We start from the raw sequence: 10,577 nt of genomic DNA, 5'->3' as shown, positions 1-10,577 counted from the left end.
ATTTATACATAAGAATACTTTAACATATCTTTTTCCAAGGATATGAAGCTGTTCAATGTATTTTGTTTAATTATTCTTCAAAGTTCTAAAATTACAGCATTATAAAGCTTACCACAAAAACATTCTAATAAGCCTCATTAATTCATTCATCCATTCTCGCATTTACTGGGCATCTCCTGTATGCCAATGTTGTGGAAGAGTTTTCTCATTTTATGTTCAATGATAACATCTAGACAGATCTAATATTATTTAAAATTAAGTAATCTAAATAAGACATTAGAAGAAAAAAAGTCCCTATTTTGATTTGCTCCTTTACATTTTTGTTTTTGAAATAACAAAATGTCAACGTTTTCTTTCTTTTGATGAAATAAGTCCAGATTTTAGCTTTCTGTTATCATCAAGCATACTTGCCTTTAACACTTTAAGTTTTTGGAACCCTTGCAGCAATTGAGGTTTATTGTATTAATTGCCATCTCTGTCATTACTAGGCTTTCTTGCTACATTCCATTTGGATCACAAAACACTTCTTACTCTGCCCCTCTCTATTCTCCCTCCCCCCATAATTTACCATCATCTCTTAGGTTCCAATCAGTTGCTGAATTACAGCAGGATTATCTTCCTTGTACACCCTTTCAGTGCATAATTTCCCAACTTAGAAAACGACTTCTTTCACGTAGTGTTTAATACTAAGATTATCATAAAATTGTTCTCCTTTAGCTTTTTTTTTTAAAATTAATTTATTTATTTTTGGCTGCGTTGGGTCTTCCCTGCTGCGCGCGTGCTCTCTCTAGTTGCGGCGAGCGGGGGCCACTCTTCACTGCCATGCGCAGGCTTCTCATTGTGGTGGACTCTCCAGTTGCGGAGCACGGGTTCTAGTCAGGCGGGCTTCAGTAGTTGTGGCTTGCGGGCTCTAGAGCACAGGCTCAGTAGTTGTGGCGCCCGGGCCTCGTTGCTCCGCGGCATGTGGGAACCTCCCGGACCAGGGCTCAAACCCAGTCCCCTGCATTGGCAGGCGGATTCCCAACCACTGTGCCAGCAGGGAAGCCCCTCCTTTAGCTTTTAATGTGGTCAATTACATTGATCGATTTTTAAAATTGAATAATTTTGCTTTCTTGTAATGAACTTTACTTGATTTGGGAGTATTATCTTTCTAATGAATTGTTGGATTCGTTTTGCTGGTATTTTCCCAAGGATTTTTGCCTTTATGTTCCTAATTGGTATTACCATTAATTGATTTTCTTTAAATGTTTGTCAAATTTTGTTTGCCTCATAAAACAAGTTGGTAAGTATTACTGCCTCTTAGATTTTCAAAAAGAGTTTATGTTGGAAGTTTGTGTAAGATTAGTATTTCTTCCTTAAATGTTTGATAGAATACATTAGTGAAGCCATCTGGTGCTAGAGGTTTCCTTCAACAAAGACTTTTAATTAGTTACGATAAATTGCTTTCTCAAGGAATTTGCCCATTTCATCTACATTGTTGAATTTATTGGCATAAAATTTTTCATATTTCCTTATCCTTTAATGTCTTTAATATTGTAATGATGTCACTTCTATTATTTTTGATTGGGATAATTTATGTATCTATTTCTCTTTTTTGATAAGTCTATCTAGAGATTTATCAATTTAATTAATATCTTCAAAGAACCAATATTTGATTTGTTGATTTTCTCTTGTCTGTTTCCAATTTCATTGCTTTTCTCTATTACCTTTGTTTTTTTACCTTATACTTACTGATATTTTGAGTTTAGTTTGCTCTTTTTTTCTAGCCTTTCAATATGGAAGCTTAGGTCATTGATTTTAAAATGTTTTCTTTCCAAATATAGAATTTTAAGTTGTAATTTTTCCTACTTTAGTGGACTTCCATCATTTTTGATATGTTGTGTCTATATTATCATTCAGTTCAAAATATTTCCTAATTTCCCTTGTGGTTTCTTTTTTTGTCCCTTGGATTATTTAGAATTATGCTGCTTGTTTCCAAATATTTGAAGATTTTATTATTGTTATAAAATTCCAATTTAATTGCATTTCTTTGTAAGTTTAGTAAATTCTAAATATATCCCAGACATTTTAAATGATAGACTGAAGAGTTTTTTCGCTATTTTACCCTTGGTATGAAATCCCTCTTGGCAATTATTGTCTAATTCTTGGTGGAGGCAGCCAGCCAAGGGCACATCCATCCATTCATTACAGACCCACCAGTTTCTAATTCCTTTCCTCGGGTTTTTTTAACCTGTTTATGCCCTCAACTTTGTCCCTTATAGGCATCCCTCATTGAGTGCTTCACACATAGTCATTCTAAAGTCTTTCTTTCATAATCCCAGACTTGATATATTGAGTTCTTGACTTTGACATACAATTCCTGATAATAAGCAAGAAAGAATGTTTCTCTCCCTTATATATATCATTCTATCTCTCTAAACCAGTCTTACAATTTATTTAGTATTCCCTTAAATCGTAGTTCACCATTTATTCTCCATAGATAGATCACACACAAATGCCTCCTAAAATTAGTAATACAGATTTTTCCTTAACCTTTCTGTGTATTCCAGAGTTTTTATTGCCCTAAAACCAAATATAATTTCCCATCCACCAAAGAATCAATCACAGACTTCTCAAGAATCTTGCTAAAACTTGGTCAAGAAGGCAGCTTGCTTCATGTGCACCACTAAACAGTAGCCAGTTCTAAAGTACTTCTTTCACTTTCCTACTGAATCCAGGACCCTCCACAAGAACTTCATGAGCAAAGGATTGGAGGAATTACTATGGTTAATGAAACCTTCCCGAAACTTTGAGAAATAATTTTCTTGAGAACATTAGAGCCACAAAAAGAGGAAGTATCACATTTCATCATTAAGTATCACAGAAATGTGTCCAACTATGGTTTAGTCATTCAATCCATTTTTAGATTGAATGAGGAATGTAGTTTTATGTACTCCTTGCTCTACATTACTTTGCTTTCTTTTTAGCATTTGTCTCCTTGCTTTAAAATGATTATTATTATTTTTGTCATATTGTAGGCATTTTCAATCATTCTTGTACCCTTGAAATCTTTTCTGGAACAAGATAGCTATATAAATAAATACATTTGCTTAACCTTTCTCAGCTTCAGCCACCTTCCCTTTGTAATAGGGAGAATAATTCCTATTTCATAAGACTTCTACAAAGGTTAAATGAGAAAACATATGTAAAACATCTCACAAAGCCGTAGTAGCTATTTAATATATATCAACTTTCTCCCCTGTCCCATTAGATTTTTTCCTTTGGTCATAAGAACTCTAGTAACATATCCGTCCTCCATATTGGTAGACTAAATGATGCCGGGAAGACTTCTAATACCTAAAGTCTATGATTTTAAACTAGTTTCGTCTATTTAATTATTTTTCCCTAAGCCCTTAAAAATACAATGACATTTTTCTTCCTAACAAGTTCTTTTACTTTACTCAGAAGTCCCTGAGGAAAAATCCTTAGGGAAGCTGAATTTTATAAATTTACAAATTCAGTGTTTCATTCTTTTGCTGCCATTTTCCAACCTGTCAAACACATCTGTTTTGCTTTTACCTCAGTGGGTTCTCTGCAAGAGCCCACTTCTTGACATGATTATCCCAGCAATCTCATTTTTAGCTCCTACACTGGCTGGCAGCTACCTCCTGAAATGCTTTAAGATATTCTACAGATTTTTCTGTTAGTGACCCTTGAGAGACTACTTTTTGGGGGGGTAAGATTCCTGAATTAAATCATCTGCTCGAGGGTCTTTCTAATCTCTATGTTCAGTCTTGTTCTTAAATGAATAATTTATGTTCTGTGGCTCAGAAGGAAGGCACAAACTTGCATCTCCTTTCAGGAGAGAACTCTGAGCGATCCTCTTGGAAGTTTAGCTGATGGTACCCCTGAGCTCTAATGCATTTTCAAATGTGTTGTGGCCATAGGGTGCCTTAAAGAAAGTGATGAGATGTCAGATTCCCTTCGGGTCTGAGAATTTCACAAGAGACTACATTCTTTCTCCGTTGAGACCTTTTTCTCCAGAAACCAAGAATTTCTGCCTTACAGTTGTTTTACCACCTGCAAGCTTCACCTTCTCCATCAATCCATTATCCTAGATGACATGTGACATCTCCCACTTCAGAACAGCTTCATCACATTTCTTCTGTACCTCTGTAATGTCCTTCAGAGTGGCAATCATTCTCTTTGATAATTCCACTGAATTATAAATTTCATAGAGTCTGTGATTCACCTTTGAACCCATCCTTTCCCCAGCACCAGAATCAGCAAACCTGTCTTCTGTGTTCTTTATGCATATTGCACACACTTCTGTTCTTTTTTTTTTTAGTCACTTTGATCTACCGCTTATGTTTAGCTTCTGCCATAGTTACGATTCTCATCGTGACGTAATTGGATGTGTGTAACTATTTCCTAACACTTTTCTATCTTTTCCCCCCTCCAGTTCATCCTCTACACTGTCACCAACATACCTTTTTAAACACATATAACTGATTACGTTATTCCTCTTTTAAAAATCTTTGAGTTAGGTTCCTGCTACCCATAGATAAATGATCTGCTTCTTGATGTGCCATAAAGGGTTCTTTGCAATCTGGCTTTTACCTACCAGTTCCAAAAATGTATCTATAATCCAACCATCCTTCAAAAATCATAATACTATTTTATATTCTGTGACTTTACATATTGGGAAACTTCTCTCTGGAATGTCAGTGCTTGTAATCTCTGATTCTACCTTTAAGTTCAGTTCAAATACTATACCTCCCAACACCCCATCCATATTCACCCTCTTAACAAGTTCTTACCTTTACTGTGTTTCTGAAGCTGATTTTGCACTGTCTATCGACAAGTTATATAACAACTTGTATTTATATTTCTCTTCGAATTAGAGAAAAGTACCTTGGGAAAAAATCTTCAAAAGATGTCTTATTTTTTTGTTTCCAGTGCATGGCACAGCTTCTGCTACATAGCAAATATTTGCTGAATCAACGATTAGAGGAAAGAGTGTAACAGGAAGCAAATAAAGAGTACTACAATATATTAGTATGTGAAGTTACAATATATTTTAGAAACATTAAAAACAGAGCAAAACAGATCTGTGGGGAAAAACAAGGATCAAAATTATAAGGGATAACTAATGAGAAACTACTGTATAGCACAGGGAACTCTACTCAGTGCTCTGTGGTGACCTAAGTGGGAAGGAAATCCAAAAAAGAGGGGATATATGTATACATATAGCTGATTCACTTTGCCGTACAGTAGAAACTAACACAACATTGTAAAGCAACAATACTCCAGTAAAAATTTTAAAATTACAAGGAAGGTGGAAAAATCAGATCTGGAAGGACTGAGTGGGAACTTAGGGAGAAAAAAAAGAAGGAACAAACTAAGGAGAGGTTTACAGTTTTGCATAGATATGTCTAAACAAGCCTGTGACCTTTAGAATTTAAGATTGCTGTCTCTCACTGGTGCCTGTTTTCTTAGGGAAAATTTAATTTGTGTAGCCAGATAGCTTCTAGGCAGGCATTTTATGGCATTCTTAGATACTTAACAGAAAATGTATTAAGGACTCCATAAAGGTATGTTTCCTTTAGTAGTGTTGTATTTGTATTGGATAAGTGTCAGAATGTTCCAACAGTCTGCTACTTAGATGACTTTATCCTGCACAAGAGGGCAAAGCCTGCAAAGATTCGGGAGAAAAACAGAGTTAACAGAAGCACTGCTTGCTTTAAAGGGGGTGGAGAAAAGAAGAAAAAAAAGAGGACATGGTATATATTTGTGGTGGAAAAGGAATACTGAACATAGAATCAGGAGGCCTGAATTGTGTCCCGAATTTGCTACTCTCTAATTACAGAAATGGGCAAATCATTTAATCTCTTCTGTTCTCATCAGTAAAAATAAGACTTTGATACCAACTTGCAAGGTGATTATAATGATTAAACTACATTATGCATATAAAAGGAATCAGCAAATTTTAACATACTCTATCAATATAATTATTTTTTCACAACTTTGCCCACAGTAAGTCTATGCTTTATTTTTAAAAAGTTGGAAAGAACCCACATTAAATGTATAATAGCAAAAAATAAAAAACCACCTCAGATCCCTCTTGCTTTAGATAATTTTGTATTTGTCAATACAGCAAAGCAGTTTTAATCAGAATACTAAAATAAAATGAGTGAAGGCTTAGGCTTTCCCTCTAGTTTAGGAATTACTTTAATTTCTCTTTGGTTTTCTGCTTTCCCACAGGCAGTTTAGAATGTCACATACACTTAGAGTAGACACGTTGTTCAGTGCAATTGTGCAAAATGTTCATGACAGTCCTCATCTGAGACATAAACACTTCTTGTTTCCTGCTCATGTTTTCAATAAAGCCATATTATTTCAAGCAAAATTACTCAGAATATGACTAAACACATGCTCTGCAGAACAACATTTAATAGAGGCATTTCCTTTTGTTGCATGAGAGAGAAAAAAAATGTATACCGAGTTTCTCTATTTAACTGATGGTCTCTGGGATTGAGATAATTAAGTTACCATTGAGCTCATATCTACCAATTCTTATGATCTGTCCCAAGGTCTCTTTGCTACCAGATCTTCCTGCCTTTTTTTTTTTTTTTTCCATTTAAGATGTCCAAGGTGCCGCCTCTCTTTCCAATAATGATTTCCTTTCTCACTCTTCCTCTCAACTTCTGATTTTTCTTGTCTCCTCCATTGAGGGAGAGAAGGCACAAAGCAGGAAGTTATTTTGGAAAGTCATGCTCAGGCCAGGAAAAACAGTTGTCTTCAAATTAATTGAGTAATATCCTAACCTTGACTATTTTCCCCCTCATGGACCCCAGTGTACAAAGATGTCTGAAAAGATTCATCACCTCTTTGGACAGATTTATACCTATTCACAGGGGAATCAATCTCCTAATGCATCAACAAGAAAGACATATTCCCTTATATCTGTTTTAATATATATTATGCAGAAGGTTAATTTTTAAAATATTTATTATCATGAAATTCATGAGCAAAATAGGCATTCTTTAAAGGTCAATGGCTTCAGGTGTCTTGACTGTTAAATAACAGATATTACCTAATAACATTTTAAGTTCCCTTTGGACAGAGACCATTTTTCTTCTTCTGAGTATTTCAAAGTTCTAAGCATTCATAATGGACGTTTGAAAAATATACATTGAATTAAATTGAACACATCTCTTAACTCAAGAGAAATACATGAATCACAGAAATACATGAATCTACTTTTGGTGAGAGAATGAAATGATCTGAGGGGAAGAAAAATCAGAATGTTAGCCTATTATTGTCCTGCTTGAAGCATAATTGATAAGTGGTTCCCTAGATCAGAGGCCAATTTAGTAATATAAGTGTAGTAAACAGGTTGATGTGCATTCTTACTCCTCTTCCTCTCCTTTTTACCCTGGGGTTTTGATAGCATCAAAGGTAGAAACATTGCAATAGCTGCAGCTTTTGATTTATGGAATTTTGTCACCTGTTGCTGTATACCAGAGAGGTGGCAAGACAGCAAATCTCTGCCATTTCTATTATGTTTTCAGTATAACTGAAAGTAATACTTAGTTGTAGAATAGCTCCTTAATCTTTTATTTTTGTTTTCCTTTTTATTATAACTTTATTTTTATTGACCAAATTAACATATACTATTATCCATGAAGTGACAATCTTTGGGGTAGAGAATGACATTGATCCTTGCATTGGTGCCATTTGGAGTTATGTCACTGCTATACATTTCAGCATTATGCAGTTAACATCGTGTCAATACACAGCCCATACAAATGAACTAGCGTTATGTAATAGTGCTTGAACGTTTTAAACAGATGGCAAGATACTGTGACAAAACACTTTTTAATTGAATACAAAAAAAACCCTCTTTGGGTAAAATGATGTGTGTTGCACGGTTAGGTTTCGGTGTGATTTTACCAGAGTCCAACCAGAAGAAGGGTGTGCAACTATGTGAACTATATTCACTGATCATTCCAATCCTTTGTGCATATTTACAAATTCCCACCCCCCTCACACCACAGCTGGTGCTTGTTTCCACCAGTGAGTTTTAAATAATTCAGTGAAATTCTTGAGAAACAGGGAATGTTTTGCATAAGTTTGAAGCTTGATTACTATTTGCACCAAATGCTGCTGATCAGCAAAGTTGCCTCAGTGGGGATAGAGAAGATTCCCTTTGAATTGAAATTCAAAACAAATTCATTATACTAAAAGCTTGAAAAGAGAAGAATCATTCTAATATCATTTTGAATTTAATACAGGAAAATTATGAAGGTAGATCACAATACAATATGAAAAAGAGATCTATTGGTGGACTTTGCTTCTGAACCATTAACAAGAAATAATACTCCCTTGTGGCAGTTATATTAAAACTTAGCATTTATATATGATGAGGGTGTGTCATGAACCAAGGATTGATATTAATAAAATTCTGTGAAATTGTGTCTTGTATACATACAAATCCACAATAATGAAAATATATGAGACTGGGCTGAATATCCTAGACTAAGCAAATAAATTGATCTGTTAAATTAAAAAAAAAACAACTAGACAGTACAATAAAAAAAGCTTAGCATTTTTCTTATGGCATTGCTCATTCACTTGTGGGATTTTCTCTCTTTCTCTCCCTATCCCACCCCAAGAATTATTATTAATATTAAATATTTCATTCTTATGCAAGAAATAATAAGCATCCCATTTGAATGGTCTTTGTATAAATTTTTATTTATACAGAACCCAATTCTTTAAAGAACATGAAAGACAAAGCACAAGACTCATAAGCAAGATAGAGGAGTACTTGGTTTAGAAATAGATGATTTCTTTCTTTTTTTAAAAATTGAAGTATAGTTGATTTACAGTGTTGTGTTAATTACTGCTGTACAGCAAAGTGATTCAGTTATACACACACACACACATATATATACATTCTTTTTTATATATTCTTTTCCATTATGGTTTATCATAGAATATTGAATATAGTTCTCTGTGCCATACAGTAGGACCTTGTTGTTTATCCATTCTCTATATAAAAGCCTATATCTGCTGACCCAGCCTCCTACTCCATCCTTCCTCCAACCCCCTCCCCCTCGGCAATCACCAGTCTGTCCTGTATGTCCATGATTCTGTTTCTGTTTCATAGATAGGTTCATTTGTATCATATTTTAGACTCCACATATAAGTGATGTCATATGGTATTTGTCTTTCTCTTTCTGACTTACTTCACTTAGTATGATAATCTCTAGTTGCATCCATGTTGCTGCAAATGGCATTATTTCATTCTTTTTTATGGCTGAATAGTATTCCATTGTATATATGTACCACATCTTCTTTATCCATTCATCTGTTGATGGACATTTAGGTTGTTTCCATGTTTTGGCTATTATGAATAGTGCTGCTGTGAACATAGGGGTGCATGTATCTTTTGGAATTATAGCTTTGTCTTGGTATATGCCCAGAAGTGGGATTGCTGGATCATATGGTAATTCTATTTTTAGTTTTCTGAGGAATCCCCATACTGTATTCCACAGTGGTTCCACCAACTTACATTCCCGCCAACAGTAGTTTTGATTTGCAGTTCTCTCATAATTAGTGATGTTGAGCATCTTTTCATGTGTCTGTTGGCCATCTGTATTTCTTCTTTGGACAAGTGTCTATTTAGGTCTTCTGCCCACTTTTGGATTGGGTTGTTTGTTTTTTTGTTGTTAAGTTGTATGAGCTGTTTGTATATTTTGAAAATTAAGCCCTTGTCAGTTGCATCATTTGCAAATATTTTCTCCCATTCTGTAGGTTGTTTTTTCATTTTGTTTATGGTTTCCTTTGCTGTGCAAAAGCTTGTAAGTTTGATTAGGTCCCATTTGTTTATTTTTGTTTTTATTTCTATTGCCTTGGGAGATGGACCTAAGAAAATATTGGTATGATTTATGTCAGAGAATGTTTTACCTATGTTCTCTTCTAGGAGTTTTATGGCGTCATGTCTTATATTTAAGTCTTTAAGACATTTTGAGTTTATTTTTGTGTATGGTGAGAGCGTGTGTTCTAACTTCGTTAATTTACATGCTGCTGTCCAACTTGCCCAATACCACTTGCTGAAGAGACTGTCTTTTCTCCATTGTATATTTTTGCCTCCTTTGTTGGAGATTAATTGACCATAGGTGTGTGGGTTTATTTCTGAGCTCTCTATTCTGTTCCTTTGATCCATATGTCTGTTTTTGTGCCAATACCACGCTGTTTTGATGACCGTAGCTTTGTAGTATTGTCTGAAGTTTGGGAGGGTTATGCCTCCTGCTTTGTTCTTTTTCTTCAGTATTGCTTTGGCAATGCTGGGTCTTTTATGGTTCCATATGAATTTTAGGATTATTTGTTCTAGTTCTGTGAAAAATGTCATGGGATAGGGATCACATTAAATCTGTAGATTGCTTTGGGTAGTGTGGCCATTTTAACAATATTAATTCTTCCAATCCAAGAGCATGGGATATCTTTCCACTTCTTTGAATCTTCTTCAAAGAAATAGATGATTTCTAATATAAAAAAATATGAAAAATGAGTTGAAGCATACTGAGTAA

Source organism: Eubalaena glacialis, chromosome 6 (assembly GCF_028564815.1).
Source record: "Eubalaena glacialis isolate mEubGla1 chromosome 6, mEubGla1.1.hap2.+ XY, whole genome shotgun sequence".
NCBI classification, from domain to species: domain Eukaryota; kingdom Metazoa; phylum Chordata; class Mammalia; order Artiodactyla; family Balaenidae; genus Eubalaena; species Eubalaena glacialis.
This window is presented reverse-complemented; position numbering follows the sequence as displayed.